At 35.0% G+C, this 26,081-nt stretch overlaps 1 protein-coding gene, 1 long non-coding RNA gene and 1 pseudogene across 3 annotated transcripts in view; 1 reads left to right on the top strand and 2 right to left on the bottom strand.

The window, feature by feature from the left end:
- Positions 1 to 26,081, bottom strand: part of LOC143144172 (protein amalgam) — a 142,943-nt gene that overhangs the window by 65,614 nt on the left and 51,248 nt on the right. The window lies entirely within an intron of this gene.
- LOC143144964 (uncharacterized) lies at positions 3,047 to 4,068 on the top strand. Its single transcript, XR_012991560.1, has 2 exons — positions 3,047 to 3,262; positions 3,725 to 4,068. It is a non-coding gene; the product is annotated as an uncharacterized LOC143144964 (long non-coding RNA).
- LOC143144530 (uncharacterized) lies at positions 22,795 to 24,088 on the bottom strand (annotated as a pseudogene).

Below are 26,081 nucleotides of genomic sequence, written 5' to 3'. Positions count from 1 at the left end.
AATTAAATTTCAAGTTATTAGTAAATCCAGGTATTTCACAGAAGTTAATTGATTACATTTTTGTTTTATTTACAAATTTAAAAAACAAATTTTTGCACACACTAAGTTTATTTAGACGAAGAAAATAATAACAATGTTTGTATAAAACATGAGGAGTAATATACTTGTTCATCGTATGTAAAATTATCTAAAGGAGGTAATTTTTTTTAAAGAATAAATAGCACAACGAACACTGTGATAATTAGCAGATGGTGTAATTAAAGCAGATGATGAGATGTTGGCATGCAGCACATATAAACTGAATTACCTTTTTGTTATACATTCATCTTTCTTTTTAATGGAAAATACCGCTTTCGTAGAGAGGTGAGTACGGTATAAACGTTCTTAACAAATTGTTCTCATCGGTTAAAACGTTTTCCAATTACTTGAGAGAACCACCTCGAATTGTATATTTTACTAAAAATGACCCGCAGTAACTACTATCGTTATGACGATTTAGATAACAATGGATGTATCGTGTATGGTTGGTGTTTGTAGTTTTTTTAATCTGTACGCTACCAAATCAATTCTTGGTTTTAAAAATAGGATACAATGCAGTGATGGCCCGCTATATAAACCTAACATAATGAAAATTTATACATACAGACCTGCGAATAGATAAACTACTATATGTCCTTATCAATCTGTCAGTAACAGAATCTTGTACATCTATTTAAAACCTATCGAGTAGAGACGAATTTACAGTACCCATCAAGCAACTGTCCATCAAACGTCGATCAACCTTCAGAACCATTCACACTATCCGACAGTCTACCGACCAATTCGTGCGGTATATGCACACAATTTTCTTATAAGAATTATTTTCTCAGTGATTGTTGCAGTTAGTACTACTTCGTACAAAGAAGACGAAATGATGAACAAAAACGAGATTTTATAATACGGAAAACGAAAACGAGACTTTATGATCAAAGGAAAGCTTTAAGTGAAATTTCGTGCAAAGTTTTGTGCTCATTGTATTTAATATTTCAATCACGGATCGTGAAAAGTAGTGCATCCTTGTTTGCTCAGTTAATAACGTTTGTCGTCCGCAATTATTTCCATAAATTAAACGCGCTAACTTCTGTAGACCATTCTCGTGCGCGGAAATTCATGGCAAGTGATGTGATGACGTTGTTATAAATTGTACCGTGGCTTTCGCTAACTATTTTTATGCGCACTTCCTGGTAAACTGCAGCAAATGACGTTTGCATCACACGAAAACTCATTACAGAAACTCAATGAACAAGCTAACGTAATTCGCCTAAAATTTCGCCTGAACAAATTTCGGTAGAACTGCTTATCGGAGTACAAATTTGTGATAATGGGACATTAACGATGAAAATGCAAATTCCCATAGACATGCACAATTTCCAGTGAAATTAGGACGAAACTCCGTTCTTTATGAACGTGACAAAAATGAGTTTGTATATATGCAGTTTTATTTTCATTCCCACCGCAATCGTGTTTTCGTTATCACGTGAAAGAGTCAAGTAAAAATCGATAGAATTGCCAACGTGGGGAAAGTAAATTAAATATATAAATAGAGAGAGAGAGAGAGAGAGAGAGAGAGAGAGAGAGAGAGAGAGAGAGAGAGAGAGAGTGTCAAGAGCTGTAGAAATTGGCTAGTGCCAAAAGGTACGATAAAGCAGAAATACGTATGTAAATTCATCGTTCGAAATTCTCATTCTTATAAAACAATAAAAGTCACTGGAAATTTATCGACAAAAATTCCTAATTTACTTATTTACTGATTTCTGAAAAGGGCACAAAGTAAGAGTCTTTTATTATACTTTATCGACGATAAATATCGAAACAAATAACGGCACATTAATAATTAAATGTTTAATCCTTGTTTAAAAACCAATCTACAAGCAACTGAAGTCGTAGGTATAACTGTCTATACTAATTCGTTACAAGTTTATAAATATAGAATGTAATTTCTTTATCTCGGGTAATTTGACTAGTATCTGATGAGATTTTAAAAATACTTGATAAAATATTGATCGTTTATATAGATATTATGCGAGCGTACGACTAATGCCAATGGTTAAAACACGAGAACAATCGTTTCCATTGATTTTTGTTATTTAAAAATATTCTTTGGCGTTCATCGTGCTTCCGATCGGAATACGTTGAAATATTTAGACCACCGAACAGGAATAATTAACCTTTTGATGTCGAGTATTGCATGCATGTTGTAGTAAATACCAATGTGGGTATATTTACCGATAAGTGTCCACAGTCACCGGCAACTTCAATGATTGCACATGGTGCGCATTGTCGACACTAGAATCGTAGAATGTAAATATTTAACCGAACGCTCTATTCGACACAAGTGGGCGCTGTGACGGTGCGACACATTTAACCCGGACCGTGTTGCAAAGTTCTTAGTAAAGTGAATGCAACTAACCATTTTTGTACAAGCTGGTAATTAAAAAGTAGTACAGTGAAGGGATAGTTGTAAAATGAAATTGAACAGAGTTCACGTGAAGTTTAAATGAAGAGAGCGAGATATACTTGTATTAAAAGAAACAGAATAATAAAACAGAGACACGTGAAAATGATAACTACGTTCGTGCCACGTTGGCTACGTGTTTCTTTGCTCGACACTAGCCACAGACACTCAGCTTCTGTTGCGAGACCGACCGAGTAGCATCCTAAAAGATAACTTCGTTGTTTTTTCAAATTTCAAAATAATAAAAATAATTTCAGATTAAAACTTTGGGAATATATTTTGAAATAACAAAAATATTCAAAATAATAAAAATAATTTCCAAATAAAACTTTGGGAATATATTTTGAAATAACAAAAATATTCAAAATAATAAAAATAATTTCCAAATAAAACTTTGGGAATATATTTTGAAATAACAAAAATATTCAAAATAATAAAAATAATTTCCAAATAAAACTTTGGGAATATATTTTGAAATAACAAAAATATTCAAAATAATAAAAATAATTTCCAAATAAAACCTTGGGAATATATTTTGAAATAACAAAAATATTCAAAATAATAAAAATAATTTCCAAATAAAACTTTGGGAATATATTTTGAAATAACAAAAATATTCAAAATAAAGAAAAGTTTTCCAATATTTTCAATTTTGCACCGTGGTCATCCCCGTTATTTCTTGGAACTTTTTCCTGTCCTTTCGTTTAGCATAACTTGATCTCACATCTACCAAAACCCGAAGAGCAACGCTTTAAATATTAAAAGTGTGTAAGTAGGTACCTGGTATCTTGGGTTCAAGTTGAATTGCAAGTAGTCGCGTGAAAAACTTCGTTCGATATCGCTAAATTATCCACAAACTGAAACACAGATCGTGTCGTACTTATTCGTGCTATTTATTCAGTTATTTATTACAACGGATATTAATGCATTACATCCGTTACGTTATAATATTAATTTATCGTGACAGCAGGGGTGCGTTATATTAAAATACATGATTACGATTCCGGTACATCAGAATTATAAATATAACTTTTTTCACATACAAAGAAAGTAAACTAAAACTTAGTTCTGTTATTTCATTCTTTTTTTCAAATCGTGTATAAGTTCTATCACGTGATGAATTTTATTTCGTCACAGAAAAACTCAACCCCAATGGCATATAGATTTTATTCGTTACTTTTACTCTTGCTTATATTTTAATCATCTTACTGTTATATTTTCTTTTTTCAGATTACGAAATACATATTATATTTACAAAGGTGCATAACGATAATAGTAGTGAAATTGTGACTACGATTAACCTTATTTTCTAAATATGCGTTATTGTCGTACATAATATCAGACTATCGAATTGAATTCAAGGACGGTATTTATGCGTACAGGATGTGGTGTCACGATTCGTAACATGCCAAATTCGCTACTACATGTATAGCACAGAGATGGTAATACACGATCACTTAACGCTTTCAGGATGTTCAGTTGGAACAGGTTCGTTGATGAAATCGTTTGCGGGTGAAATTGGTACCTGATCGTTACGGAAGTTATATTAAATAAATAATTCATTCATGCGATGACCTCCGATTCAGTTATTATCTTACAAACTGGTTGGTGAATATATGAACTTTTACCTCTTGTAACTTAACATCTTGTACAACTTTGAAAGAATGAATGGTAAGAACGAGCATTCATAGTTGTTTATTTCACCTAAACTGAAACAAGCAGAACTCGTGTTCATAATATTGCAAACATTTCAAAGAACTTCTGCAAATATTAATTCAAATATTCAGAAGTTTTAAGTAGAAATTTTTATCAGAGTCCAATTTCGAAAACTGTTATTAAACGCCAATTACAAGCTGTTGTTTCATGATAAATAAATGAAGTAAGATCCGCACCAGTATCAATAAATTATCAGACCATTCGCAAACTTGCTGAAATGCGGAAAAGTATCATATTGCGGAAAGAACATAAAAATGTCTGGCCGTGAAAGCTTTAAGGATTTTATCAATCTAATCAAATCTAAGCACCAAGTAACACAGACTCAATGTTCAATATATTTCTGCAGCGTAGCACAGTCGGTAGAAAAATGTCGTGGAAAATTTTACGTACGTCATTGTTACTTAAATAAAACTGGATTCAAAACTTTTGGTAGATGACGCGGCGTCGAATAATAAAACGCAGTAAAATCTCTCGAGAACTAGAGTATCGACGTAAGAAATGAAACGGGGTACGTGCAAAGCAGAGCAATCCAGACAATTTCACGATCGTGGATCAATACGTATAGATTGAGTAAGCACGATAACGATATCTTGCGACTCGAGACCTTGTATATAGTCTACTGACCTAGTCTCCGCGCAGCCAGTACTACAGGTTGGTCAATACCTTCAGTTTCTGAACTTGTTGCCCCTGAGATTAGATCGCAAAGTAAATTTCCGTCCAGAGACTTTCCGTTTCAATCGTCGAGATACAAAATGATACCGTTTTTTCCCGAACGGTTCGGTCGTCCTGAAGGAAATGACAGATAATACTTCGATAAGGAAATATACGAGGATTCGGCAAGGAGGAAAGGAGAAATTCGTTATTTTCCTGATAACGGACGATCCGTAAATACGTCGACGCTGGACAAAGTAAATAATTGGATTTGAGAGTGTACACCGTTGGTATAAAATAATATGTGTAATATACTTGGTTCGGTACGCGAACTCTTGTTTTTAATATTACACGTGTATCAACGCTCGCGACTTCTTTGAACTTCGGAGGTAGTTGTTTTAAAATCATTCGAAACGTTGCAAAACGCGATCAAAAGATCAGACGGTTATTTCGTTTAGTTTATCGAGTTTAATATACCCTTCGATCTTCAATATTACGTTTAGATACAGTAAGATGCGTTTTGCTTTTGGTTTAGCAATTAATGCATACGTGTAGGCATTCCATCACAATCACGGGGAGAGCACGAGTCAATTTCCTCCGCTTACTAATTGATTAACTGATAAACAGTTTCTTTTCCGAGAGAATACGTGTAATACATCCTTAACGTATATATTTCTTTTACGTTCGCCCGATACATACACCATGTTTGCATTTCCCTTTGTTTCCGTTTTAATCGCTCTGGCATTTCCAACTACGGTTCTATCCACGCCCGGCAGCAATTCTATGTTAGGAGTCGTGTACAATGTAGAATGTGAATACTATCCATATGTACTGCAAGGATTTATTTATATCTCTTGAATCTGTATTCGTTTGTTCTATTGTATGTCTATGTATACGAGGGAGATCAACACGCCCTCTTTTGTGCGCTTTGTTTAAACGTGCAGTAGCAACATTCGTTTCTATTTTCATTCATTCGAAAATTTCAAACGGTGGTTAAAACGACGTTGAAGAACATTTATCGTCTCGATTGCCTAGTAATGCGAACAGAGATAATATGCGTTCGCTAGGGGATCGATTTTTCATACAGTAACAATGCGATATTCATTGTAAAGCATTACCACCAGGCTTGTAACCGATTTAGTAATTTTTATGTTTCAAACGGGACAAACGAATTCAGCTGACGATTCTATTCTACTTGTGGAAAATGGACGTCTCTATGGGTGAAGAAGAGTAAAACGATACCTGACGGATTAACATGACTTTCAAAGGAAGTCCGTGCCGGTAATAGAGGATCCGAAGAAAAGTTGGTCCGATCGTAACGAAGTTTCACTCTTCACAGACATTAATTAGATTTCTGCTGATATGCTAAAGCTAAGTCTGCTTGACTGTCGTTGATCTTCTTTATACGGTCACAAGTTTCTTTTTTCTGAACCTAGTTCCCCCGAACACCGGTAGTAACGATTGCGGATTTAAATTAAGCTCCCTTCTCGAGGATCGCTTCAAACCGAGTATTTCAATCAAAACTATACCATAAATGAATAGATTCTACTTCGCGTGTCTAATATTTAATTATCCGAAAATTGGTATTAAATTACGTAACCGGTTTGAAACAAATAGTACCTTATCGAACACCGTTTGTATTATGATCTGCATTCAGAAGAAAATTACAAGATATGATATCTATCGAGAGAACAGTTTTCCAGTTACGCGGATGCATGTTGTCCATTCAAAGAGACGAGACACCAATGTTTACATTAACGCTTGCGCGATCGGTTTAATGGTCTGCAGCTATTGGTCTATTTTCTTGAGCTCCAGGAACGACTCTTAGTTATAGAGGGCTTTTTGCCGGGTCAGAATAAACCGAACGACTTGAAAGAACGTTCGGAATTCACACTGCATATCTTCTTTTGAGCCGCTTGACTCAATTCGAACCGTTTGATTTCCCTCAAGTTACTCGGTTTATTCAGACGGTCTTTCGATCCTTTTTAAACGAACATTATTCGGTTAACGATGGTAGTCGTAGCACTGGTAGTAGTTTGAACAGTGATTCGGAGCAAACTTTTAATAAAAAAAAGATTATTTTGTCCAATTTACTTCATTTATCCCGTTATTGTTCTATACTTATCTTATATTTCTTTAAGAAGTGTTTGTTCGAAAAAACAGTTTCTTTGTTAGGTGTTTCGTTAGATCTTGGAACGAAGATTGTACACTAAATGTATTCTAAGGAGAGAGAAGGGTCATTGACAGAAATTGTTAATCGTATTCGGTCAGACTTTTTGTCAGCGTTTGAAAGATTAAAATTATATATTATTTTCCGAATAAAAATTACTGGACACTGCTCAGATTTCCTTCATTGAAAATACGCTATTACTCTAATTCGGTACTAACAACCTTCCTTTCTGCCAGATGCAATTTCTCCAATTAAATATATCATGCAACCGACTAAAACGAGGCTTTATTAAAGATGTAATTGGTCTCCGTTGTTCCCCGAATGATTAAACCAAAGATTACTATTTGCGAATCGAGTATTGATCAATAATAAAAGAATTATTTCTGGATCGATTAAACGAAAAACCATTGTTCACGACTCAAGTATTCCATTGTACACCCAACTAAAACGAAAGGTAACTAACTAACAAAAGGATTATTCTGCAAGCTGATTCCAGAATGAACAAAGTGAATTCCACGTTGCTCGGACCACTAAAATATTATGTAAATATCATGGCCGTATATCTCAGCGGTAGAGCGAATTGTACTCGTAAAATTCTGGTAGGAGAACATTTTTCATAATTTCTCGCAGAAGAACATCGTTCGGTTACACGACTTTTGCATTCGTAATCATCAAACGGCCTAGTTGTTCCTCCGAAAAAGATTATGGAACAAAGAGTCCCCAGCGCTCCTTCGCTTTACTTCATCGCTGGCTCGCTCGAAATATAGGTCTGGAATATTGCCAGAGGAAGATCTTCCACGAAGGCAGCAAAATTTAACGAGTACATCGGTAAGAGTACGCAGATACGTGTAGAGACGTCCTTCCGAATTCTTTCATAGAATTAACAAAATTATTAACTCTCCTCGTACGCACACGATACAATTTATTTCGAGAAATCCTTTCGGGACGACAAAGTCGTCGCGTTAGCACAAATTGACACAAAGAACTTCATCCCCGACGTGTTTCGAAAATTTACACTGACAAAATTGACTTCGATTCGCATTAACGGTCAATAACGCACTGGTATCGTTTACATTATTGATCCTCGTGTAACGTGTCACTGTGAATGAAAAATTTCTACTCTGTTTCTTCCCTCCCGTCGAAATGGATGTTGAGTCATAATATTTTGTATACGTATCCGTTTCTACCAATACTCGAAAAAGAATACAGTACAGCGAACGAATCTGCTAAAAGATTTTGAAAAAAAATTTTGAAATACAAGAAGATACCTTTTGCATTGTTTCTATAACCATGGCAATAAGGATCTTCGAGACTGTTCACTGCCTAATTATGCAACTCGGAAAAAGGCAAAAATGCAAGTACACACCGTAGTGAAATCTTGTAACGTGTGAACGTACGTTACTAAAATAAATCAGTGATCGGCGTTTGGAAAGATTTTTCAAAAGATTTATTCAAAATTTCGTCAAGTTGTGAAGTTTTGCATCAAGGACACTGAAAGAAAAACTAGCGCAAAGTATGTTACACAGTATCGTACTATGATACATCAACGGAGAATGAAATAGACGTCGATAAAGCAACACCGGGCACACGTTCCATCTTCCCACGTCTTTGGATTCGTTAGCTCGCATACCGACGAAATTAAATCACCGCTTTATCTTAACACTCGATAAATTACGCAATTAATTAGGCGAGCAATTAACCCGGAATCAGATGGTGTACGAATTTAGGAGGGTGTAATTCTTAGTCGTGCGTGAGCGGGAACCATAAGGCAGTTCGAGGTGGCTCGAAAAAAAGGCAATTACCTTTCGAGGAACGATGAAGGGGCTTTACGCTTCGTGCAAGAACGGGTTTATGATCAAGAGGTGTTTTATGGATCAGGGGAAGAGGGTTGTTCAACCCTTTCACCGAATACGCGGCCAGCTAGGAGTAAGATTCAAGTATATCGACGAAGATTAACGATCGGAACCACTATTAGGGGGATTACAGCAAATGATCCTAACTTTAGACGGCTCTTTCGATTCTTACTCTTTTATTAAGATTGTTGGGAGCAACCAACCTACGAACGGAAAGAAGATGACGAAGATAAGATTACTATACAGGATGTTTCGAAATATTTAAGTGTAACTTTAGATGCATATACAGTGCACTGAAACGAGAAAAAGTTCGTATAAACGATATATATATATTGTTTTCTATTTATAACCGTTTTTATCTTCCACTGATTTACCTTACGATAGATTGAGCTCTTTCTATATCGAGGTACACTGATCGCGTATTCAACAATTACGTTTGTACTCACGTGTGTAAAATATAAATATGGAATTTCGTAAAACATTTTTTGAAATTCCCTTGCAGCTCGACTTTTTGCATTTTACTTTGATTATTTCAGGTCAGAGCTGATAAACGTTGCCAAGAGTATTATTGATTGCTAAGAAAATATTATACACCAAGATGTGTGTATACATACGCCATTGCGTGGGATAGAATTAAATCATTCGATAAAATGTCGATATAGTAATATGCGACTCGAAAGTTACACGGGTCCGTAACAGTGGGCGAACATGTTGTAATTGCGTTATTTTATTCCTTAAGAGACTTAGCGATGTTCTAAAGCTCGACGGAAACGTAGATTAAAAAATTTGTTAGGTCGAAGTTACTTCTACCGGGACCACATTTAAGGTAATTGATTTTATGACGTAGGACGGAGCGTACCAACGGTACGTGTTTATGGGCGCGCCGATGGCCAATACGAAAACTGGAGGCACTTTTATCCGAGATATATTACAAATTGGATCCCCGATGTTTCCTCGTTTCGGGCTACCATAAGTCAATGACGTTATCTCGTGAAGATTTATGTTACATGACGCTTGCTCCAAATATCTGTTAAATCGGACTGCTCGGTATTGCATGAAATTTTTCCCTTCTGTAGCGAGAAATAAATGAATTCGCGCGTTCTAAACGCAGGGACAGTTGGATTGCGATTCAATTCAAGACATTCTTCGCAATAGTGAAATAAAATCTGTACGGATAAAGTTTCAAGTAGTATAAAAGCAAAATGAAACGCTATTCAATTTCAATATTTTCAGAGGAGTCTTCGGTATTTCTCAATCTATCCTGTGATGTATTTATTAACGTGTTCGCGTACAAAATAGAGACACGTAATACGAACGCAAGAACAGATCTATCTTAATTTTCAAAGCCTCGCCAGCTACGTGTCTCTCCAGAGCCTGCGGATTATCGTATAAACTTGGTAATATTTTATTTAAAACACACGTTCACGTTGCCTTTCAGATGATACAAAATGATACATATGCTGTAGCTGGTCCATTTCTCACGCGTCAAAACTGTTTATAGTTGACGCGTGCACCTCTCATCGACAGTTTTCCAATGGATCGATGATCGATGCACGGTTCCCGCTCTTTTTTTTTCGCCATCCTTTTGCTGCGAGGGCCTCAAGTAAATTGAACAATGATCGATTACACGATGTGAAAAATGAAGGATCGCTCGACTAATTACCAATATGTAGAAACGAAGTCTGGATGAATAACACGTGTTGTACTTGGACGACGAAAAAACAGTATCCACTGGATACGATCAAATGGCAAAATAATTGTTTATTTTTCGGGAAATTGTGTCGACAATTTCACATTTATCGCGACAACGCTGTATAAGATATAACGGTATACTTAAGTTCAATGCAATTGAAACACCCGTTACATTTTTCACTTTGCTACACGATTGAAGATATTTTACACGATCAATTTAGCCTTCATTTTGAAAGAAAATCAATAATTCGTTCTTCAGTTTTACAATTTAAACGGAGCACTTTGCTCTTAAATAATCATCTCACTTCAGTGTGCTCGGTTCAAAGTTTTACGAAGAGACGAGTTTTTAGTGGAATCGATGTAACGAATGTAGATGTACTATTGCGGTTTCTTATATTTGCAAGAGTAACAAATTCTTTAATAGAACATATTACGATTTATTTTTGAACACAGAATCACTTCACTGTAAATTGTACCACTCATTGCGTGTCTCCCTGCATATAAAAACAGTTTACCCTTTCACCATCGCTGTGTATATTTTTCACGCGCAGAAATAATTATTTAAAAGATGTCTAGAGAGATAAGAAAAAGGAGAAGAAGAAGAAGAGTAATGTAGAAATCTGAGAAGAACAAACCTGAAATACGATACCGTGTGTATTGGAAATGTAAACACCTGCGAAAGCTGACTAAAAGCTGATATCTAATAGGACTCGCAACTTCTTCCAAAACTGATCTTTCAAGTTCTTATCTACACGTTTCAGTCTAGACTTGGTAGTGGACTTATCATTAAGGCTACTTAGCTGAGTTAATGGCAGATCAAGAACTTGCGGGAAAAGCATCGTGTGGATAGCCCTCTGATGGCGAGAATAGTAGGTGTTGTCATAATAAATATAGAATGAACTCTGGCATTATCACTGGCGCTCAAATGGTGTATAAAATAGAAAATATTTACTAAATTGTTCTATTTTATAACACTCTTTTCGCACATTTAGAAAAATTGTATTTTAATCTGAAATGTTCATTTATAAATTCTTATTAAACTTTCTCTCGTCCTACAAGTATTTATGCAGAGAAAATAAAATGTTTCTGAATTTGTATCTTTTTGTTAACGCACATAGAAATACACGTAGAGAATATATTGAATGTTTCCGATTTTATTTAATTTGGTACAGTTCAAAAGTTTGTCTTGAATTTTTAAGTGTATTTATTATACTAATAAGACATGTTTCGTGTAATGTGTATCATTTAAATGTGTTATTAAAACTTAGCATACTGCTTGAAGTTTTTAATATGTTATTTATGGATACTTATTAACATATATTTATTATACCCCACAGTTTACCATGTTATAAAGAAACCGAGAAACGATGGAAGCTATTACAAATAAATCTCAACTTAAAGTAAAATAATATATGTAATGTAGGATAGGTATAAATATCAGATAACAAATTTGAAGTTGAAATATCTCATTTTCTCAAATATTTCAACGAATGAAATAAACTATCTCTGGACTACCGCTATGCGAAATTCAGAAATAAATTCTTAAAATTCTTTCTGCAACTTGCTACTTATATAGATTTATGATCAAATTGTAAATCTACGCAAAGAGCGAAACGTACGAGGTTACGGAGTTGCAAACGTTACTGCATTTTATATGAATCGTAAAATCTATTTACTCAACGGTCCCTTTGGTATCATCTAGGGGATTTACATCCTGAAAATCTGTCCTCGTATGGAGCAACGTGCTACAATCGTCCGAATGTAATTACAATTATCGGTCTATGACCGTGACGTTCAGAATACGCGCGCAGAGAGAGAGAGAGAGAGAGAGAGAGAGAACTTTCAGAAATGCTCGCTCGTATCCTTTGTTGACAACCATTTGATGTATACGACTTTTTTTCCAGAAAACTCGATATTTTTCAGACAAATTAATTGTAGATTAAACGTTCCTCAGAAATAAATAGAGTATGGTATATAACAGTGCATTGTTTATTATATATTTTTGAGAAATTGAACGAAAGCTGAATTGTTTATTACGTTTCTGTGTTATGTAACACACTGCACTACACACCTACATCTTTGATAAAGAATCTTCGAAAAAATTTAACGAAGGATGTCGATTAAAGTAATATACATATTAGTTACACATTTTAGTTCTTAAAAGAAAAACTATTTTCGTAAGAATAATATATACATTGTTATTTTCCTTGGCATTTACACAAATGTAAGCAAATGAAAATTTTGAGAATCGTGACATTCTCTATGTAATGAAAAATTACAGTAAATATATCTACATATATCATCGATTTTTACTCTTCATGTAGACACTGTGATACTTATGATAGAATTTGACTGATTTTGTATACTCTACATTCTTCGTAGATAATTAACACAGTAATTGCTTCGGAAGTTTTAATTACGTTGATATTTTTTTTCTATTCGCAAAAATAGTTACTTTAACTAGCAGCGTTCGTGTCACGATCACAGTCTTCGAGCTCTGTTGGTTTTTAAGAACCTCAGACTGCAATTAGCATACGTTGAGTGGAAGTAGAGAAAATCCTAACGGCAGAAGTTATACTTTATTGCTTAAAATTTAGAATTATCGTTTCTCGCATGCTCAATAGCAAGCAGGCATGTCATAAACCCAGAAGTTTCCAAAGGGTAAGATATAAATTAGTTTAACGGTTCTTGGGGACCGATGCTCCTGAACAGAGAATTCGGGAGCAAACTCTGCCTCGTTGTCGAAGTTCTGTTCACCATTGAATATAAGACAGAGAGCGTTAAACAGCTTTTGTAAGAAAAACATATTTTAGGCACGTCCAATTTTGGAACTCTAAACCTTAGATAACACTTTAACATTTTCAAATTACATTCACTTCAAAATTATTACATAATTACGTTCTGGAAAACTACGAGCGGACACATTTTATTATCTCGTGTGAAAATCAATACATCCATAACGGTCGTTTAGAATTTTTCGTAAATTTGTTCGAAATACTCCCTGTGACGTGAAAACTCTGCTTTCGGTAACAACCATACCCTAAACAAACGGGAACACGCAACTAAGGTTCCCCCATTTTAAATACCGTTGCGAATCGTTACATAACGATGAGTGTAACAAATTCCATTCGACGAGGAAGGAAAATTGCTGGAGGAGCAGTCCTTTGCGGGTTGGTTCTTCAGAAAGGTTGAATGTTTCCACCAGCGACTCGATCATCACGTGCTAGACGGATCAAAAGAATCAGAATCTCGAATAGGATTCGTACGTACATAAATGAGTCAGCGAGGGGCGAAAGGCTGGCTCTCGCGGGATAAAATCGGCTCCTCAATGTGGAACACGAGACGAGCTTGTTAACCAAACGATACCAGGCTCTGTTTTGCGCGAAACAAAGTCGCCATGTAAATTTACCCGACGCATCTGTCGGGTATCTCGAGTATAAAGGGTAGACGCGTCAGTGGCGGAAGTAATTTTCATGAAACATTCTCGAATGAGTGAAAAGAGAGTAACACTTGGATTACCCAGAGCGCTCCCTACACCGTATTTCTCTCCAGTTCGATTTTTCTTCACTCTGATCCCTTTCCCCTAATGACTGCTACATGAAATATTCCTCCATTATCAGCAAAATATATTCATCGAATAGAAAAGTCTCTACGTTACTGACGAAAATGTTTCTCTAAATTACTAATAACGGATCTACTGACACGTCGTGCGAATTTTAAACAACGTAATCGCTCGAAACAATTTTAAACACGTAGCAAACAAATAACGAAGGAAAAGTTACACTTTTATTGGAATTTTTCCATGAATTGAATCGTTTCTTTTTGCGTCACAGAGTGTGATACGTAATTTATATTACATAATGTGTACTTTTAGAACAATCGGAGAGATAGGGAAAAATGTCATGAGATAAAATTAAATGATTTGCAATACTCCATATTATTATGTTACTGTTATTCATTTATGGGTATACGTGCTCAATACAATTTTCTTTAATGTACATCTCTTACTATTCAGTACGCTAATCGATAATATTTTCTATTTCTAATAAGGATCTATTAAGATACAAATGCAAAGAAATAATAGTTTAAAAGATATTTCAACTTCAAATTTGTTATCTGGTATTTATGCCTATTCAATATTACATATATTATTTTATTTTAAGTTGAGATTTATTTGTAGTAGATTCCATCATTTCTCGGTATCTTTATAACATAATAAACTGTGGGGTATAATAAATGTATGTTAAAAAGTATGTATATATCGACTATTTTGATTATTATTTTATTTTTCACGTGCAAATGTATTTTATTTGTTATATGCAAAGTCTTGCATACATTTTACTCTGAATATAACAATATACTTTGCATATTCTGATGCATTATATTCATCGTAAAATCGTCAAGACTTTAATTTATTTAATTGAATTTTACTTGCAATATGTTATTTAAATAAAAGATGCAAAATATTGGATACATTTAACAGAATTCTCAAAATGCAATAATACGTACTTAACAAACGATAATTTATTTGTAACCTAAGTGGTCGTCAAATTCAAGAGTGGCAGAGTTCCGGGAAATGGAGGAATAATTTTGTAACAACCTAAAATACAAAATTTCCAACTACTCGAAAGATATCGCTGTATTTTCCAGACATACTCGGTGATTCGTAACGATCGGCCTACGTTCAAAGTATCTTTCTTTCGTCAACTCGAAACAAAAAAAAAAGTTAATCTGGCGATTGGTGTAATAATCGACCGGAGGTTTGATTACCTTAAAAAATAACCCAGTCAAAATAATAAACTTTATTCGCGTGTACTATTTCGTTTCCAATCCCTCGTTAATCCAATGAACTAAAAGCATCGGCGTATCGAAATAGCTTTAACAGAGAAGTACGTAACCGAGCTCGGTAGCCGATAACAAAGCAATAAGTTCATTAATATCGATCCCGGCGGGTAGAGGATGTTTGACTGGTAACGGAGATGAATTTGTCACGACGGTGCACACTCGCCAGATGTTCGGTATGAAACGTTAACGAATTCGAAGTTCCCGGTGGTTTGAAGTCAGCTCGAATGAAATCGCGCCGTGGAATAATCTATCCGCCGCAGCAATTCGAAACTTGGATGTCCCGGGATCTCAAGTTCTCCGTGTGCGAACTTTGGATTACACTTCGACCGGAAGTGTAGTCGACTTGAATTTCACGGCACAGTACCTGTGCCCGGTCTCGATGCGATCGGATTGGTTTTCGTACCGCTTCAAAGGGGCGTTTGTTTTTTAAGAAGCTTCGCTATTCTATCGTTTCGGGGTTGCGAGATTTTCTTCAAGTTCTCGCGTTAACATCAAAGAAATCATTTATTTCGTTTCTGTACCGGATATGGAAGTATTCTTGGGTGACGTTAGTTTAGTATTTAATACAGTCCAAACTTGGGGTTGCGATATTGTCGCTTGGTGCTTGATATTTTTAAAGAACAATCGCTAGAATTATTGTCGGAACGACGGTCAAAGTACGAAAAATTAAAGCTCGAAAAGTTACTTTATTATTATCAGAATTACCTCGTCCACATGACGATCGACATATCGCAAGTCCACCATTCGAAAAATGATCGCACAATACCTCATCCAACTTCCTGCATCTCTCTATACGAAGGTCTAATTATTCCCTCACGTGATGAGGTGAGTGGGACTCGAAGACATGGGTAATTATTTTCTTCTAATCGCACTCGAACAAATCAGTAATTATGTATATAATAATAATGAGATACTGTATCCTCCGAAACAGGAGGTTCTTCTTTAGTCTTTTGAGCCTTTGTGTTTACATTTGATCTCGGAAAACAGTTCATGAAACGAAGAGGATGAAGAAGAGAAGCGAAAGCATGAATAAACAACTTGGATCAGTTTCACATTTACGGTATTTATTGGCATACGTTCCCTCGCGAGAAGTGGTATAATTATGAGAAAGAACCATTAAATAAATTGGCGTCTTCGTTTTCTCTTTTCATCAGCTGACGAAGAATATATTTCTGCCACGTCAGGAATCTATACAGCCTTAAAGCGCAGTTACCGCTGCATCTAAGGTAAGACGAAGCACCCTCGTGCTTTCCCAACCCCTCGTTCACTCAAGCATGCTTCACCGGAAAGATCCCGGAAGGAATATCCAGCTTTTCGCGTAATTCTGAGTTTCTATTGCTATTAATTAACCCACTCTGAATGAGACTTCCCTTGCAAAATGGTACTTTAAATCAAAGCAGCTTTCCTGCTATTATGTGAAATGCAATATATAATTTTCATAAAAACTCTATGGACCTCAATTTTCGGGGTTAAAAAGATTCCAAAAATAACTACCAAACTATTATACAGAATGAGCCGGAATTCATGGTATGTATAACCGAGCAGAGGATGATTCTAATTAAATAATAATTATAATAAAGACTTGAAAAAAAATTAATTTTTATTACAAGTACATATGATCCAAGAATAATTCATACTATTTTAAAAATTAGTATAAAAAATACTATCTAGGACCGATGAGACGTAGCTAACGAGCCTGAAGGAAATTCCCATACGTTGCCAAATTTACGATTTTCCCACCTTAGCAATCGTTCCGTGGAAACCATTAACTACGAAAGGAATAGACGAGGGTAAGGGAAATTCTAGTTGGAAAGAGAAACTCCTTGTAAATACATATATAGATGTAGCTTTTGGGATCAAGCTCAGTGTTTTTCTAGACGCTCCTTTGAGTTCGGTCCTAATGTTAGTGTACGCAACTAAGATTAATAAACCAAGTCAGAAACTCAACACGTACTTCTTTCAGGTAACTAACCCTTCAAGTTTGTCTTTCTGGTAAGAGCAATACGTATCAGACTACTGTGTTGTGATTTATTCAAATGTTATTGTTGAGTGCAAAAATGGAGAATTATTTCAATCTCGAATTGGTCAATATTTATTTATTTATTGATAGAGTAATCACATCGATGACACGATGTCTTCAGGCATGGTGTGAAGGCACTCATTTTGAGCACCTCTTGTAAAGGTAGTCAGGTACGAAATAACAGAACATGAAACTGTATCTCGTAAACAAGATGAAATAGAACACTATATTTATACGAATTCCTTGTTTTTAGGTGCTGAAGTATTTCCCACTTGTTACAGTTTGCCTGTTTATTGACGAAGTAGGGAATCAATTGCATATCTCGTACACTTTCTGCGCTTCACATACGTAAATCACAAAATTGTTTCACCATAAGTTCAACTGACCAATTTTAGTAACAGGCACGTTGCCTAATTTTGGCAGATTAATTTTGTAGATTTTACTTGAAATGAACGTTAATGTCTGTTTCAAAAATTACATACGTAAAGCCATCGAAACGTAATAAAATAATATAACGATAAAGAGACATAATTTGAAAATGGAGCTTTAAATTTGATAACCTTTATTAAAAAGTAATCCATTTTTAAATTATCGCATGCTAGCTTTAAGCTACATTGAATAGTCAAAGCATGTCATGTCTTCAAAGAGAAAATCGATATTCTGCTACGAACAGGTGTAACGTCACTGTGAATTCTATTTAGTGTAATCCCTAGCAAACGAGGGTGATGGGAAAGCACAACGATAAGAAGTGGACATAAAACTTTCATAGAACAAATATCTACAAGCTCTAAAGATTCCAGAAAGAGCAATTATTATCCTTAAATGATCTAATGTCGATCAATATTTACCATTATGAGAGAAATATGTGGAAATTGAAGAAAGAGAATAACTAGAGAATATATTAATTTTGTAATCTAATCCTATGTAAACAAAACCCTGTATTACTGCAAGCATATTCTAGGCTAATTTAAATAACATTCGATTCATTCCATTTTAAGTAAGCCATTAAAATTTTGAGGAAAAAAGTTAAAATATTCGTTTTGGTTAAAAAAATATTTCTTTCTTACCATTCATGGTAACTATTAATTTACAAGTTACCTTGTTCACTTACTTTCTGAAAGAATCAATGTTAGTGATTTTTATTCTGGATTACGCGATTCGTAGATGGAAGAGCTGCTTGTGGAAATATTACTACCTCCACGGTATAGGAATTCTATTTTTACAATAAATTGGTAATCTGAACATAATGCGATTAATGTACATTAGCTAGATAGATTGAAACATTCCAAGTTACGTGTGATATAATCCTATTTTACAGACGGATTAAACAAATGCATATCGTAAACATTGAAAATATGGTTTGCCGCGCGTGGAAAATTGTGCATACTTATTTATTTACATTATATGCTGAATGTATAATTTAAATGAAATATTGGTAACAAAATGCTGTATTTAAAATTTCTTCCGTTTTAAAAAATTACAAACTAATTTTTTTTTATCCGCTGGAACGTAGGAAACGATTAATATAAAATTACTAAAAAAGAGAAAAATGTAAAGAAGGTAAAGAAATAATTGCATTGTATCAGATACTACTGGCGAAGTGTTTGCATTTATTTGATAAATCGGTGCAATGTATACATCATATGAACGAATAAGTAGTAATAAAGAACAACAAATTTTATTTAAAAAAATATATGAATTAATAAAATATTAACTATAAAGGATGTTCCATGTAAATTGACACCATAAAATATCTCGTAGACAACCAATTAAAATTATTTCGTTATTAAATTTTGTACTTACAAGCGTACACGAACCAATTGATCTCTGAATATTTATATGCAATTTATTATTGCGCACACTCTATACTTGCCACCGATCGTAAGAAATTCCATTAACCAGAATCTGCCAGGAACGTTAACCATCTCAACAATACAAGACAGTTCTATTTATTCAAACATGAATCGGTACAGTCCGCAAGATTCTGAACTTTGAAATATTATCGAGGCACAATGCACGATTCATCGTTAACTGAATAAGTTTTAGCCACAGTAACGTTACGTCAGTTTACAATCCGTGTTCCAGCACTCGGTGTTCAAAATTTCTGCCGGATTCACATAACTGGCGACTGAAACGCAGAGTTGTCGTCGTTCGAGGAAAAGTAAATGTATCCTAATGGAACGTTAACGGTAACAAATATCCAGACATACTGCAACTCAGCGTCATGCAACCAGTTCAAATTACATTCTCCCGCCGCTATAAAATTCATCAGCGTTGCGCTCGCTTCCGGACAGAAGCGTTCGATCTTTAAATTTATATGTGTGTAATACGTGGGTACACTTCGAGGTCGAGATGATAAACGAGACTAATTTCTCTTAGTTTGGCAATGTTGAGCCAACGAACCTAGTCGTGTCGTAAGTTCTGTTACAACTACAGTAATCCCGCGTTAAAATGTATACTGTCGAGTGCGTTTCCATACATTTCAAGGAGAAATGGCGAATTTATTCCCGTAATTGACCGTTCGTGTCTCGAGTTGAGACCTAGTCGCACATTTATTGCCGTTCTTCGGATTTTTGACATTCAGTTTTTATTTTACGATTTACTTTATCCTATTGTAAAGCGATTGGATTCAAATTCGATAACTGTGCCGGCCGTTGCACGGTTTAGAGCACACTGTTGTTCTCTAATTCTTTTGAACAAATCCCGATACACTTTTACACAATGTTTGCAGTTATTGTCTTTTATAAACACAAAGTTCTCGCCAATAAGCCTCCTCTTTGACGATACTGCATGTTCTGGTAAAATTGTTACACACTGTTCTTTACGGAGAATTCTATTTATTTTCAAGAAACTCGCCACTTTGTGCGCACCGAAGTATTTCCAAATTGTCACATTATTACCACCGTGTTTAACTGTGGACACGACAGACTGGGATAATAATTTTTCGTTAGGCGTTCGACAAAAATATAACATCTATTTCCGAACAATTTGAATTTTGGCTCGTTCGTCCATAATACTTTTTCCAATCTGTTATCGCCTAATTTCCATATTTTTCGACCCACTGAGGTCTCTTTTAACAGAGGTTTCGTAACTGCTACATGTCCATGGAGTCCAGATTTTAATGGTCTCGTTTTTATTACACTAACTTCAATAGAATCTTTAATAGAAACTGCTGTACAACTCCACGGTACGATAGAACCATCTCCGTGTTTTACTGTCGGTCGTATATTTTGTGTTTTCACACCGGTGTTGGATCTTTTTCACACACAATTACTATTGATAGAAGAAATGTTGAAACGCTAACCATAAACTAAACAACGCGAGATGCAGGGGGAATTGACCGCTTGTTCCATCTATTCTCCCAGCTTTTTCTGTCCTCAACGATCGGACTACATAATAGTAGAATTTCCATACGTCAGAGGATAATTTAGAAATTTATATTAGGTAAACCGACCCAAACCTAATTGGAACCTAATCCATGAAATTAATTACTAATAAGGGGCATCACTTAAGTGTAAATCACCGACATTAATGAAACTTACACATAATATAATTCTTAGAAAACATTTGACACGTATTTTTTTTTATTTACTATTATCCATATCTTGGGGTTGAAATCAGCTCTCAAAGTTGGGGAGAAAAACACATTTTCCTTGATATTTAAAAAATGATTGGAACTAGAAAAAAATTTCTTAAACAGACATTTCGTACTTTTGAATGATGAATTTCAGTATTGTTTAAACGATACGTTAAAAAATGTTCACTTTTTATATCTTTTTTATACAATTCATTGTTTCGCATCTTTATAAATGTAACATAAACTATTGACCAATATGGAAAATGTGTATATTTGAAAATTTTGGTTTAATCCTTTCAGTAAAAGATACACTGGAATATACAACTACCTGAAAAATCTCTATAGTATTATTAAATGTTTCTTATATTTCTTTTATTTCTACGAATATACTGATTCAAAAATATGTTAATTCTATTGCGTGTTGCATTAGGTCTTTCCAATTGTTTTAAAATTAAAGGTACAATGCCATAATACCTCAGACGAAGAAATTGCATACCACATTTTTCCTTATCTTTAGTGTATAATTACCCCCTGAACAGTCGTGCTACGATTCTTCATCCAGCCCGTATGTGTGCGTGTGTTTTTAAAAATGTTGTTCAAAACATTTTCATTTTCATCGCGCATAAACAATTTGTCATTTCCCGTGAAACGAGAGTTACGATGCACGAAAACTTTTTCGATAATTTAAGTTTTTTCTTTCATGAAAAATCACTTTGCACTCCGTTTCCCATCGTTACATTTACACGTACATTTACATTCGCCTGGCTGTAAATCAACCACCGAAGTAAGATAGCGGTAAGCTCCAACGTCGAACTTTCACGCTTCCAAAATGGCTGTATTAATCCCGTTATCGTTCACGGAGATCATTTTTCCGTTAGAAGACATTTCGTTCCGACTAAAGTAATCGGACTGACCTCTCTTTTTGCCGGTACGTCGACTGCGTTCGCGTCCACTGGTCCAGCGTAGTCCTGCCGACGTAATAGGATTTCGCGACCTCAGCAACTTTTATTGGAAAACTATTAACCGTGCACGTTCAAAGAAAGTTTACGTTACGGGTATCGATTTCATTGGAATATTGAAAACGTGACTTGTTTGGACTACACTGTAGATCTTATTAAACAAACGCTACCGCTTCGATAATTTGATCAGTTACTTACTTGTTTCGAGCAAAATTTATCTACATTATAGTTTAAAAGTTCAAAGTCGTTGGTTTTCAACTTATTTGTATTGTGCCTGTGTCATTTCTTCTTCTGCAATTCGGTGAATAAGATCGTGTTTACAGAAAAATGGATGACATTTTCAACAATTATTACATTCATGTATAATAAATTGCAATTCCGTAGAAAGTATGGGAGGTGTGTTTCTTTGCGTATGCAAAGAATTTTCATACTTAATTTTCTCGGAAACGAAGTGCCAGACGAAAAAGCGTTATTATGTGTATTCAATTAATTTTTTCATAAGGAATTCACCTGCACCCAATTATGCTATCCGTACCGATTCACCCTATACATTATCATCTCTATTCCTATATCCAACAGTACTTCTATTCTATTCTATTTTAATATAAATTTCAATTTGAATTTGAAATTTTGTTATTCATAAATGAAGTGGAAGCGAATGTTCGAGTAATAGTGCGTGCAACAAAATAGTTACATAGGATAAATGTGCTGGTAGTCGGCCATTTAAGCCATCATGAAAATTCGTCCACGGTGGCTTCTAATTTAATGGAGGGAGGAAAAGGAGCGAGTGAAATAAGGAAAAGGAAGGGAGAACGTTTCATCTCTGGCCTGCTAGTGGACTCATCGTTAGGACATCCCGGCATGGATGATAATTTTTAATGCATTTAGAATAATCCACTAAATTCAGATCAAAGCGAAATAACCTACACTCTCTAAACCCATTTTTTGTAGCAGTTGTCAGTGTCGAATGATTTAAAACTTTTTCCAACAATGGAGCGAGATTTATTTTCGTTAAAGGAGAATTATCTTCTGCAATAGAAGAAAGAGATTACATTATCTTCTCTGTTTGACCACTCTCTGACAGTGTGCTTCCATTTGCTTCACAATGGCTTAAATACGCTTACATCGGCAAGCTGTACAATATGTGTCGTGTTCGGTGGAAGGGCGTACAAAATAATCCGATTTTTGTCACAGAACTGGCTATTTCCTTCGATAAATGTGACTTGTGTCCGCCAATAAATAAAATCACTGGTCGCGTAATATTACGCTCTTCTATCGAAATATTTATGTAATTTGAGACGCGTTCAAAAAATATCTCACTTCGCATCCGACCCGAATCTTATCTACCCAGAAGCCATTTTTCGGGCATATTTTAAATTATGGCTTACGGTGGCCGTATATAAGGATATACGATCAAAGAAGGGATAATGTCTCCATTCGCAGAAAACACCAGCAATACGGTTAGGCAATCCTTTTCACCACTTATTTGAACGTCGTATACATTCTTACAACCTTTTCGAGCAAGTACTTTCCGGCTTTTAGGACACAATACAAAACCTGTTTCGTTCCCATTGAAAATACAAGTTGGATCGATCGTTACATCTTCCGCATTAATGCTCTTCAAGTACTCGTGTATATTCGAAAACCATTCTCTAATGTATTCTTCGGTGATAAAATACTTCCCTTTACTTACCCGTTCTTGTTCACGAAATGTAATCTCTGGATTTCGTAAAAACAATTCGTACCAAGTTTCACCTGTACAACCATTCTCGAAAGAAGTCTTATGTTTAGAGTCTAATATTATTTTTTGGACGCTATCCATTAACTCTTTTTCTTTTCTCGTTTATTGGCTCTTTTTCTTTCCTCCACATTTCGCAAGGTTTACTGGCCAATTTACAATTTCTTGCTCTTCTTCTGCTGTTAAATATGTGGCCGGTCCCATTTTCCACGAACCGTTTGGAACACACCCATGAATTCTATCTTGAAGCGTTCCGCGCGATACTTTATATTCTACTGGATTCTCTTACGGTCATACCATCGCGAATAGCTTCCATTGCATTATTTAATGTTTCCTCGGAATATTGGTGGAAAAACTTTTTACGCGTTGACATATTTACAACACGTGTTTAGAAGAGAATACCTACAAAAGAACTTATGAGAAATAAGAATAATATACGGATAAGTATAGACAAAAGAAATAAACAGGGCAAATAAATATAGGAGAAATGAATAGGAAAAATAAATTATCAGCCGTTTGAAAATGTTCAAACAAGCATTTATCCGAGAATTCGAAATATTTATTTAATTTTACAATTCATTGGCGATCGATTGTATATTATTAGATTCAATCCACGGTTGTTTTGCATTTTGACCGCCGATTACCAACGATGGACACTATTTTGGATCTCCGCTTCCGTTGATAAATTCATTAAAATTTCGCCATGTGTTATCAGTCAGCAAATCGTCGTCGGAAGAAGAGTTTTTATAATTCACAGTATTGTTACCAGGTACATGAAACTGTGTATACTGAAAGTGGAGATACAGATCGACCGCTAACGTACTTTATTTCACGCGATTTTGTTATCATTAATAATCAGAAATTTATTTTGCAAAGAAGCCGATTACTGGCCAAGGGCTGACCAATGGTACATTTACTCTGCCGCGTGTTCGGTATTTCGAAAATCCTGAACATTGATCGCAATTGAAAGTGAATATCCCTGTCACGGTCGTCGAATTACGTGCCAGTGTCTAAGGCGAAGAATGATATTAAAAAGAAATTCTCATTGGGTTAGAAGAGAAGACATGAAAGGAGAAGAAGGTGCACGTAAACCGATCCTCGACAAGCATTTGGCTCCTATTACTGGCGCGTCACAAACGTTGAACACAGCACTGACAATCGTCCTCCAGTTTCCACAGTCGTCGATTCGATTGCAGAACAATCATTATAACGTTAACGTTAATTCGGTTTAGAACGAGCTATGGCTCACGGCACAAACACAATTACGCCGATATATTCCGCTCGCCGAGCATACAAAAGATTTAACTTGTCTCTGAAGCTGTATGCTTTAAAATACATCGAAATTCTTGTCACCGTCGCTAACAAGAATTTCATTCTAAATTTATTGTTGACTAATAATTCGCGCGAATGGAATAAGATGTCTACTGCAGTCAGTTCCTACATTTGACATTTTATTAAACGTGGATCTGATATTCATGATTAATTAATATACGTATACAATGGCACGTGGAAAATGTAGTTTACTTGAAACAGTAGTGATTCCTTTAATGTGTTTAATTGTGGTATACGTGTTCTCTGGTATGTTTGCCTTCTGTTTGATTAAGTATTTAATTAATTTAAATGAATATCGTGACTATTTATTTGTAAATAATATTCTTTCAATGTTCCAAATACCTTCTTTCGAAAATTTTAAGATCATCGATATTTTTTACAAATACTTATCTTCTTATCTTTTCGTAGGCTCGGAGAAAATAATAAAACAAATCACAGGAACTATATAATCCATGAAGCACTGTATCTCAGAAAATGTATACGTTCATATACTTTATACAATTTTTACGTTATAGTAAAATTTATCGAACGGATAAGTAATACCGTTACTAAAAATTGTGAATTAGTACAGTACGTAATATTAGAACAATATATATGTATGTAATATTAACATTTTCATACAAGTAATAGTGAAATGTAGTACACTAGCGTAAAAGCGTACTTAAATATTGAAATACTGGTCCAATTCTCTGGAAAAATCCGGTTCGGTGGAACAAAATTAAAAATGAGTGGAAACGATTGTGCATTATAAAACTCAACTATTGGAAATCGATTCGTTCGCGCATGAAGATACATTATTGCTTGAAAGCTGAAAGAGAAATATTCTCTTCCTTTCAATTGAGCTAAACGATTGAAAATTTGCATGGAGATACTTTTTCGATCACCTGCAGCTTTAAAATTTTGAGAGCATGAAACTCTCTTTGACGCTTCAAATAAAAGCCTTTCCCAATATTATTGATATCTACATAACTGAGGAATTTTTAATGCTTCTCTTCATTGGAAAAGTTTAGACGCAAACAGGATGTTGAATCTAG

Source organism: Ptiloglossa arizonensis, chromosome 3 (assembly GCF_051014685.1).
Source record: "Ptiloglossa arizonensis isolate GNS036 chromosome 3, iyPtiAriz1_principal, whole genome shotgun sequence".
Taxonomy (NCBI): domain Eukaryota; kingdom Metazoa; phylum Arthropoda; class Insecta; order Hymenoptera; family Colletidae; genus Ptiloglossa; species Ptiloglossa arizonensis.
The sequence above is the reverse complement of the archived record's forward strand: the minus strand, read 5'-3'. Positions and strand labels throughout refer to the sequence as shown.